This window comes from Suricata suricatta, chromosome 16, assembly GCF_006229205.1.
Source record: "Suricata suricatta isolate VVHF042 chromosome 16, meerkat_22Aug2017_6uvM2_HiC, whole genome shotgun sequence".
NCBI classification, from domain to species: domain Eukaryota; kingdom Metazoa; phylum Chordata; class Mammalia; order Carnivora; family Herpestidae; genus Suricata; species Suricata suricatta.
Genome location: NC_043715.1, coordinates 58,622,494 through 58,632,843, shown reverse-complemented (window position 1 = coordinate 58,632,843; position 10,350 = coordinate 58,622,494). Strand labels below are relative to the sequence as shown.

At 47.8% G+C, this 10,350-nt stretch overlaps 1 long non-coding RNA gene across 1 annotated transcript; it reads right to left on the bottom strand.

The window, feature by feature from the left end:
• Nucleotides 1-7,452: 7,452 nt before the first annotated feature.
• On the bottom strand, nucleotides 7,453-9,727 carry LOC115281138. The gene is made up of 4 exons (XR_003904110.1): nucleotides 9,641-9,727; nucleotides 9,023-9,085; nucleotides 8,815-8,918; nucleotides 7,453-7,640 (listed from the first exon to the last, which is right to left on the bottom strand). It is a non-coding gene; the product is annotated as an uncharacterized LOC115281138 (long non-coding RNA).
• Nucleotides 9,728-10,350: the final 623 nt, after the last annotated feature.

Here is a 10,350-nt window from a genome sequence, read left to right as displayed (position 1 = left end):
GGTCTGGTACCTTAGTGTAGGAACCTGCTGAGACCTTTTTTTTCTCGGACCTATGTGTGATTGTGGCCTCATCTCTGAGGATCAGCCCAGAGCTGGCCTGCAGGGGGACGCCAGGGCTGGCTGGGAGGGCAGGAGTGGCGCGGGGTCAGAGGAGACACCTGGAGGGAGGCTGCACCCTGTGGAGGCGATTTCAGAAGGACCTCCTGGGTTGAGTTCCGCTGCTTCCTGTGGAGCCCAAGGTCCCACCATCCATCCCTAAGGCAATGTTTTCCCCAGCCCTAGCCATTCGGGACCCAGGAGGCACTTGATGGACAACAGCCCACAGGTGAGTTCTTGATCCTTTCCACGTGCAGAATTGTGACTGCTATGGCAGCCACAGGCTGTGAAGTCTGGGTTAAACTCATTGGATTAGGCTGTCCAAGATTACTTTAAGGCAAAAAACCTCAGTGCAGGTTGGTCAACAATTTGACTTTGTTGTACTGTTGGGTACAGCGTATAAGAGTATCTAGCCGGGGGGGGGGGGGGGGGGTCCCTAGCCGGTTAGGTTTGGCTGCTCAGCAGTGACAAATCCCAAGGCAGAGAATCGTGTGGGGGTGCAACAGAACAAGAATACAGGGAACATAGGGGCCTAATCTCTGAAAGACTGACTCCAAAGTGCTGAAAACATTTCCAGGTTTATATGAGCAAAATGTGGGGAGAGGTGGGTGTGTACATGCAGGGAGGCTGTGAAAGTCAAAGTCAAGTAGATCATTGTCACTGAGTCACTCATGAATAGGGCCTTGCTGTTTCGGGGCATTTTTTATTGCTTTTTATTGGTTCCCACCAGGGAAGGCTTTCTGTCAATGTCTTCCTTCTTAGCCAAAAGATAAGCTAGAAAGAACCCAAGGAGAACATATGGGGTAAAAAGGGTGGCAGCCCAGGTCCTCTTTCAATACCAAGAAAACAGTATGCACGGGGAAGCTATCGTGCGCCCTCCACCCAGCCTAGTACCCTGAAGATTTAATAAACACCTTTAGCCCACATGATTGATTAAACCTTCGCCTTTTATCTGAAGGTCCACCATTCTCTTTGGAAAGAACTGAGCACTTCTGCGCGTCAAAACAAACCTACCTTGTAGCACCACCACCAGGCACTAAGTCACCACACCCCCTTCAAAACCTTTCAGCACTGTGAAAACATCTAGAATTATGACTATCAGGTCCGCATGCAGTCAAGAAATGTTATGGACCTCTGTACTCCCTTTGCTGGTTAACTGCTCTAAACTCCATTAAAAACCCCTGGGTTACACACAAACCTTGGACTTGGCCTTTGTACAAAAGTCCACCTTCTCCTTAGGTGGCCACCCTCTTGAATAATACTCATATTCCTTTCCGTTGAACACTTGTCTCTTGAGTATTGGCTTTTGGAGTGATGGGTACCTTAACTCAGCCTTTGGTAATTTAGGAACAGAAATTGACAGACACATGATAGGGTATTGGAGTGCTTGGGGTCCGGAGGTGATGGCCAAGAAATAAATCTTGAGATGACTTTGGTGCAAAGACTGATTTCATTATAGCATGGGGACAGGACCCAGGGGCAGAAAGGGCTGTGCTGGGTAGTAAAGCGAGGTTCTGGTTATCTGCTCTGGACCAGGGAGTCAGGAGGAAGTTTCTACTGGGATTCTCATATGCTAATGAAGACTCACAGATTGATGGTGGCCCAGCTATTTTCAAGCTAACCTTGTTTTACCCTTGAGCAGAACCTTAAGACTATAGGGAGCTCCGGGAGAAATGGTATGCTTTGTATTTGCCTCAAGTGTTTGTCACCGGACTGCTGGTTAAAAGGGAATGTAACTTTATCTGCAGTTTCCTTCTTGTCTTTGTTCCCCACATCCCCATGGAGGGAAGGGTGATATTGGAGCTAGAGATTTCTGTAGATTAGGCTATTGAGAAGATTGCCTTTTCCTTATAATTAGTAAGATATACGTAAACTGATGGAGACTCCTGTCTTACATGACTGTGATATCTGTCAGTTGGCCATTTATTTTCCCCTTTCCTTTGTTCTTGGGCAGCCAGGAGTGCTTGAGGAATGTCTCATATAACCCAGTTGGGGGGGGGGTGCTGTTCGCCTCTACTTCACCCTCAGCTTGCCCCACGCTCCCTCATCAAAACCCCCAACAGTTTTGATCCTGAAAATTTTAAGGTTGTTGAAGGTGGAAGGGCTCATCTGTCGTGCTTCCTGCTGAGTGGGGGCACAGATAAGGCCCTACCCCTGCGCCAGGACTGATCAGGTGGGGAGCCTGCGGGGGAGTTATGGAAGGTGGAGGCAGCTGAGCCCAGCGTGGGCATGTATCTCCCTCCTGAGAAAAGATCATTTGTTGGCTTGAAGTTATTGCAGGGGTGGGCTCTGCGCACCAGGCAGAGATACACTGGAGAAAACATAATTAAAATAACAAGAAAGATTAACCCAAATAAAAGTCCTTTGGTAGTTGATGTAAGAGTTGCCATGGGAAAGCAACTGAGCGGCCACTTTGATGTGGAAAGTTGCACTGACAACCCCCACCTGCAAACCTGGGATGACCCGAGCCATTTGGAAAGCACCAGCGGCCATTTTATTGCAGGCCAGATAACAGATCCAGGCGCCACCAGGACTGACGACCCCCACTCTCAATCTGGACTCTCTCAAACTGGAGTGCCTCACCATGGAGTTCCAGCGTCCCCCTCCCCACCGAAGTGGACAGCCAGTTGAATCCTGCCACCGTCCTAAGATGCCCCTACGTGGCTATCGGCCCACCTGAGCTCAAACCCAGAACTCCTGCACCCATAAAACACCTTGCTCTCCCATATCAGGCGCAACTTCCCTGACTCCCCGCTCCAGAGTCACAGAGCCTCGCCTGGGAATTGCAGATCCCAATAAAGGCCCTCTTGGCTCCATAAAGTGGTCTCTTTGTCCTCCCATCTCTGCCTCCATCTGTTAAACCTTACAGTTGAGGGGTGCCTGGGTGGCTCAGTCGGTTGAGCCTCCGGCTTCGGCTCAGGTCAGATCTCACGTTTGTGGGTTCGAGCCCCGCATCAGGCTCAGAGCCTGGAGCCTGCTTCTAGTTCTGTGTCTCCTTCTCTCTCTGCCCCTCCCCCTCTCATGCTCTGTCTCTCTTTGTATCAAAATAAATAAAACATTAAAAAAAAAAAGTTAAAAAAAAAAAAAACCTTACAGTTGACAAAAATCCTCCAGTCCAGGAGGTAAGCCAACCCCTAAAGGAAAGAGGGATTGTTTAAAGCACCAGTTTGAGTATTTATGTCAGTTAGAAATCCAGGAATATTTTTGTGATATTCTGGAACGCACAGACAGCATCGTTTCTGTGAAAACACAGGTTCCACCTCATGCAGCAGCTAAAACATGTAATCCCATTTTATTTTCTAGAACTGTTTTATGCATTTGAACCATTTTTGCATTTAATAATATAACGTTATTTTAAGAGCCCTTTAAGACCTTAACTGTGCAACAGGTGGTGTTTAGCCAAAAGGTGCTTACCTGTTTAGTAAATTAGGTAACTAGTAAAAGGCATTTTTATAATGACAAGAAAACTATAGGTTAATGGATAGAGCACGTTACAAGCCTGTAAGATTTAATAGATGGAGGCAGAGACGAAAGGAAAGAGGGAAGCCAGGTTATGGAGCCAAGAAGGCCTTTATTTGGGGTCTGCAGTCCCCAGGCGAGGTTCCGTGACTCGAGTACCTCGCAGATCGGCGATGGGCGCGGGGGTTTTAAGGGTGAGGGGTTTCAGGTTTGGTCTTGGCGGGTGATTACCAAGTAAGGGCATTTTAGGGTCATGGCGGGACAGGATCAGTTGCCGGTCTCGTCGGGGTGGGGGAAGCTGGAGCTTCATGATTGGCTGTTTCCGAATGGGGCAGGACATCCCAGGTCTGCAGGTGAGGGGCGGGGGTCGTCTGTGCACGTGTTCTTCTCCAACCCTCGGAGAAATGGCCACTGGGTCGCCGTCCCAACGTGACATCCAAGGTAACTCTTCTACTTACCAAGTTTGCATCGGAGCTCAGAGTCCAGTTGAAATTACTCATAGCCCCACACGTTGGGTGCCATATGATGAGTTTGGGGAGTGATCGTGGGGTTTGTGGTGTCCAGAGCCAACGGCCAAGAGAGAATTCTTGAAGACATCTTTGGTGCAAAAAGGTGATTTTATCAAGGGGACATGACCCATGAGCAGAAAGAGCTGCGCTGGGGTTGTGTAGAATGACTGCTTAAATACTTTGGAGTTTTCAGGGGTGGGGGGGGGAGGTAAAATCAAAAGGGAACTTTCCAAAGAGACTTTCATATGCTAAAGACTCACAGGATACTAGAAGTCTAGCTATTGTCAAGCTAAGGTTGTTTTTTCCCCTCTAACAAAATATTAACATTAAGACAATAGGGAGATCCTGGAGAAACATTTTACTTTCCTGGCCTCAAGTCTCTGTGAGTGGGCTGCAGGTTATAAGATTTGATTTTATCTGTCATTTCCTTTTTGGCTTTGTTCCCCGCGTCACTAAGTAGTGGAGGGTGATGTTGGGGCTCCAGGAGACTGAGTCTATAGGTTTCTGGAGATTAGGCTATTGATAAGATTGCCTTTTTAAAAATAATTTACTAACATATTTGTAAACTGATGGAGACTCTATCAGTTTAACCATTTGTTTTCTGTCCTTTCCTTTATCCCTGGGTAGCCAGGAGTGCCTGAGGAATGTCCCACTAGCCCCCTGCTGGGGTGAGTGGTACTTTGCCCTCAGCTTGCCCCACGCTCCCTCACCACCCTAGCCACCTGCATAAACACACTGAAACCTGACCTCAAGCAAATCTTGTAAATGCTTCTAGGGTAAGAAATTGAACCCTAAGAACACGCAATCACAAACAGCTAAGTAGGCTTTCCCAAATAAGGCAGTTCCTTAAGCTATGCACCTTCTTTGCTTTGCTTCACATTTTTGTCTACAAAAGCCTTTCTCCTAACTTTGATCTGATGCTGTCCAGATGTATTTGCTGTTTGCTCAAATGCAGTCTTCAAAATTTCAGTGTTCATCAACTTGCTGAGGGAGCCAAAGGCAAGTAGAGAGCAAAGCATAAGCCAGCAGCCTGCCCCCTCCCCTGACTCACTAACCCCACTGAGACACTTCTCAGGCACTCCTGAGTGCCCTAAGCTAAGAGAAGGAGACACCAAAGGGCTGATAGAGATGACAGTCATGCAGGATGTCAGTCTTCATCCGTTTTCAAAGGTCTAAGTCAATTACAAGAAAAAGGCAATCTTATCAAAAGTCCAGCCTGCAGAAACCTATAGACTCAGGGTCCTGGGGCCCCAACATCACCCTCCCTTTCATAGGGATGTGGGGAACAATGGTAAGAAGTGGATGGCAAATAAAATTAAATTTCCTTATGATCTGTACCCATTGACAAAGTCTTGAGACAGGCAGAGTAAAACGCTCCTACAGGAGCTGCCTACTGTCTTAACGTTGTACCTTACTGAGAAGAAAACAGCCTTAGCTTGACAGTGGCCAGGCCTCACTTAGCTTAGGAGTTTCCTTTAGCATATGAAAGTTCTTCTGGAAACCTCCCTTTGCTTTACCTCCCCCAACTCCATAGGTGTCTGTTCAGTCCCGGCTGGAGGGTCAGAGGGTCAATCGATGCGGGTTCCTGAGGCAGGGAGAGAGAATTGGGGGGGCGGGTGTCGTAACCCGATGGCCGGGGCCACTCGTCCCGGCGATCGGCGGTACCTGTTTCGTCCGCCCCTGCCCCCGACCGGCAGGGCGGAGAATCGTCGCGGGTCCTTCTCCTGAGGGAGGGAGAGAAAAAGGGGGCAGGAGAGGGAGATGCAGAGAGTAAAGACAGAACTCACGGTTCTCCGATCAGGCGAAAGAGCGCGTTTATTCAAAGAACTGTTCTTTATATAGTCTTCAGGGGGGAAGACAAGGCAAGCTGAGCTAGGCAGGCTACAGAGTCGGATGCATATCAAAGAAGCGCCCCGACTTTGCCTCAGCAATCTTGGGGGATGGAGAACTAACACTGAATACGGTTTTGATCTCTTGAGTGCCTTGGCCACTCACGTCTAGCTCAGCAAGATAGTCGCCAAAGTTATTTTGACCAGGAAATGGCAATCTCCAGCCTCCAGATGCAAATCTTGTTTACTGGCTCACTCAACGGAGTGATAATCCTTGCCTGAGGCAGCCAGAAAACTTGGCGGCCCTGACAGGCGGGGAGCATAGAGAGTGAAGGCAAGACCAGCGTTTCTGATCAAGCCTCAGTTTATTGAGAAAATACCCACACCTATATAGGGTTTAAGGCGGGAAGCTGACCTAGGTTGGTTGCTAGGAAACAGGGTCAAGTGATTTTTAGGAAAAGGCTAGGGAAAAGGGGAAACTGAAACTGCAATTCCAAACACAGCATCTAAAGGATCGGTAAGAAAGCCCAGACTTGCAGACTGCAACGCTGGACAGGGGAGCGATTAACACCACTTAAGCCTAAATGCGGTTGATCTTTGTTCTACTGGCTACTCCAGTCTGGCCGATCTTTGTAATTCAGGCAGCTCCCCTTAGGGAGCGACACTTCCTTCCCCGAGGCGCCGAACACGGCAGTTCCCTACGCAGAGGCTATAACTAGTCACTCTTCACCCCGCCAGTGCAGCTCTTTCTGCCCACAGGTCCTTTCATAAACTCCCCTTTTTGCACCAAAGAGGTCTCAAGAATTATTTCTTGGCCATTGGCTCTGGACCCTCACTGCCACTCCAAAACCACATCAACATTATCTTTTAAAAGAACTAAAAAAATTAAAACCCACACGACTCGTCCTTGTTCTTATTAAGAAGGGGCTCCTTGCATAGGGCGCCCATGCGGTTCAGCCCAGTTTCACGGTTCATGGGTTTGAAACCCAAGTCTGTCATCGCAGAGCCTGCTTGGGATTCTCTTCTCTCTCCCTCTCTCTCTCTGTTCCTCCCCTGTTCTTTCTCTTTCTTAAAAGAAACAAACTTTTTTTAAAAAAAAAAAAAGGGGGGGTGTTCCCCACTCCTCAGTGTAATATTATGACCAATCCCCTCTTCTCAAAAAATCATCTCTCCTTTTTTCATCGCATCTACCACATTCTAACGTACAATATAACGTAGTATTCCTGCTTTTGGGTTCCCTGTGTTTTCCTTGAACACAATAAAAGCCACCTGACGACGGGACTGCTTGTCTTCTCTCCGCGTTTCTCCCACGCACCTACCAGAAGTTCCTGAAAACCCAGAATGTGCGCAGTGCAAATTTGTTAAGACAGTGAATAAACATGACAAATTTTAAAATTGATTTATTTTGAGAGAGACAAAGTGTCAGGGCAGAGCTAGAGAGAGGAAGAAAGAGAATCCCAAGCAGCTTTTGCACTGTCAGTGCAGAGTCCAGCACGGGGTTCAATGTCATGAACCCTGAGATCATGATCTGAGCTGAAATCAGAATTCTGACCCTCAACCCACTGATACACCCAGGTGACCCTAAACATAACATTTCAAGTTCTTTCCCATTTTAACGATTCCGAGTACCCGAAATGTCCTCGTTAAGTCTCTCTCCAAAGTAGTGTAAAAATTAATAAAGGAAATCTCTTTAAAAATGGAGTCAGGAGGCTGAAATGAAGGAGCTCTCACACTGGTAGGACATAATCTGCAGGAGGAAGGAATATAATTTTTATATTGACAAAGCAGGACACATTCTGGGTAGGAATTTAGTCTCCTGCCTTTAATAAAAAGAAGGATGGTCTTTCCTTGTCCCACCAAGGACACACTAACGAGAGCATGCAGCCAATGACTATCTGCTACAGCTTCACACTGTTGTTCCTTAGTAAACTTTCACTGAAAGTAACACTCCCCAATCTCCTCCTAAAACCCCATAAAAACCGACTTTACCTGTGTCTCTTGACATTTGCCTGTGGACACTTGCCAGTTGAAATTCCTCTGTTATTCCCAAATATACTCTGTTTGCTAGTAAAATAACTAGCTATTTCTCTCTTTTTAATGCTTTTTATTTATTTTTGAGCAACAGAGAAAGACAGCCTGAGCAGGGGAGGGTCAGAGAGAGAGGGAGATACAGAATCTGAAGCAAGTTCCAGGCTCTAAGCTAGCAGTCAGCACAGAGCCTGATGCGGGACTCGAACCCATGAACTGTGAGATTATGACCTGAGCCGAAGCCGGACGCTTAACGGACTGAGCCACCCAGGTGCCCCTGGCTATTTATTTCTAAGCTGAACACTAGTATTTGCTCAATGTTTGCAGGAATGAAAATGTCACATTTTGGAGATAAAAGCCTCACAAAGACCAAGCATGTTGGTCTGGCACAGTCATGTGCTCTGTTTGATTTTTTCTCAGACTACACAGAGCCTTCTTCTAACATTTCTGTGAGTTCCAAGGCTCACTCGTTAGAGTGTCCAACTTCAGTTGAGGTCATGGTCTTGTAGTTTCTGAGTTCCAGCCCCATGTAGCGCTCGCTGCTGTCAGGACAGAGCCTGCTTTGGATCCCCTGACACCCTCTCTATCCCTCACCTGGTTGTGCCCTCAAAAATGAATAGAAATCTAACAAGTAAAATGAAAGTTCTGTTTTTTGGTCTTTACTGATGTGTAGGGAGATGAAATGTGGGTTTGCCCATAGATATTTTTGCCACTGATTTTAAACCATTAGATAAATATTATAGACTGCTTTCTGAAATGGGCATTTCACATCTGATTTTCTAGACAATTTCAGTTCCTACTGCCAGTGCCTGAAGAAATGAGATTCACTTCCCAGCAAGGAGATGAGATCATTAGGTTCAGATTCTCATTTGCAGATTCATTTGAATACTCACTCCAGTTGAAAAATGGCAAGATGTGTTCGGTACCAAAACTAGCAACAGTTAAGTTGCTCTTTGTTTGAGATTGATGTCAAACTCCTATAAGGAATGGAGTATATCTGAAAACATGGAGTAAGAAATATATGGATAAAAGTGTTCGTAAATAGATGGGACACAATCACTATACAGGCAAATAAAGGGTTTTGTGGAACCAGACGCTGACCTCCTCATTGTCCACCTAATTCAGGGTGGCCAAACGGTTCATCTTCCTTCTTCTGTCACAGACCTGTATGGTGACAAAGGAAACCAGAGGTTATGTCACCAAACTTGGGCATAATACCTAAACTCATTGTACTTTCAACCACCCCCAGAATTTTAGTTTCCACTTCTCAGTGAAGAATTTGGTGGTAAGCACCAAAACGGGAATCAGCCACACGAATGGATCCTCTCCATCGCCCAAAGGAAGATGAGGTATTCTTCTAATAAGAACCATCTGTCTCCCAATTAACATGACCTCAACTGACATAATCATTTATTCTGTTTATAATGGTTTTGTCTTGCCTTTAAAAACTATTTCCTTTCTGTAGCCCTGTGTTGTTACCCTCTACTTGCTAGATGTGATGCTGCCCAATTCGCCAATCAATGAATAAAGGTAAAAGACCCTGAAAATGCACTAGGCTGAATTTATGTTGTTAAAAGGAACTTTTCTGTTCCTAACTGATTACTAAACTGACTCTAACCCTTCAGGCTGCAAGCGTTTGAACAGCAACATCTTTCCAGCTATGCACAGACTCCTTTGATGTCTGAAGTGCTGTACACATTTGAATGATGTGTCATTTACCTCAGGAAGAGAATCTGGGAGCACTTAAAATAATAATTTTCTCCATTGAGCTTCATGGAGTGTGAAATTAGGGCTCTTCTCTGCCTTCCATCAGCGCTCAGGGTGCCTAAGGTCCAAAGCTCCCGGATGCAGAGCCCACTTCCGGCAGCAGCTGGTGTGCTGGGGAGCTACGGTACCCGGAAGAGTCTGGGCATAGAGGGCATAGCAAGGAGCCAATGAGGGACCAGGAAATGGGTTTCTACCGTGCGCAGCCGCTGGGGCGGGACTTCCTGCCCCACCGCCGTGGACGACTGTTGGCCTCCCCTTATTCTCCTCACCCTCTAAGGTTCCAGAGCGGAGTTTCGGGGTCGAGGTGAAAAACTGAGAAAGCACTAGGGGAGGCGACTTCCCCGCCTCATAGACCGGGTGTCGCGACTCGGTGGCGCTCCTGGGCGGTTCCGTGCTGGGGCCGGAACGGGGACCGGGGGCCGGAGTGTCGGGTTTCCCACGAGAGTCCGATGGCTGCGGCCGTGCCCAGGGACCCAGCTCAGGTGAACGCGCGGTCCCCGACCCCTCCCCGCGCCCCCTGTCACCCCAGACTCTTAAGGCCGTAGCTCGCATCCCTGCGGCCACGGCCGGGGAGGCGCCCGTGGCGGGGCCCAGGGTCTGAGCGCCGGCGTGGCGGGGGGCGGCAGCGGGCCGCAGGGGAGGGGCGGGCGGTGCGGGGCCGC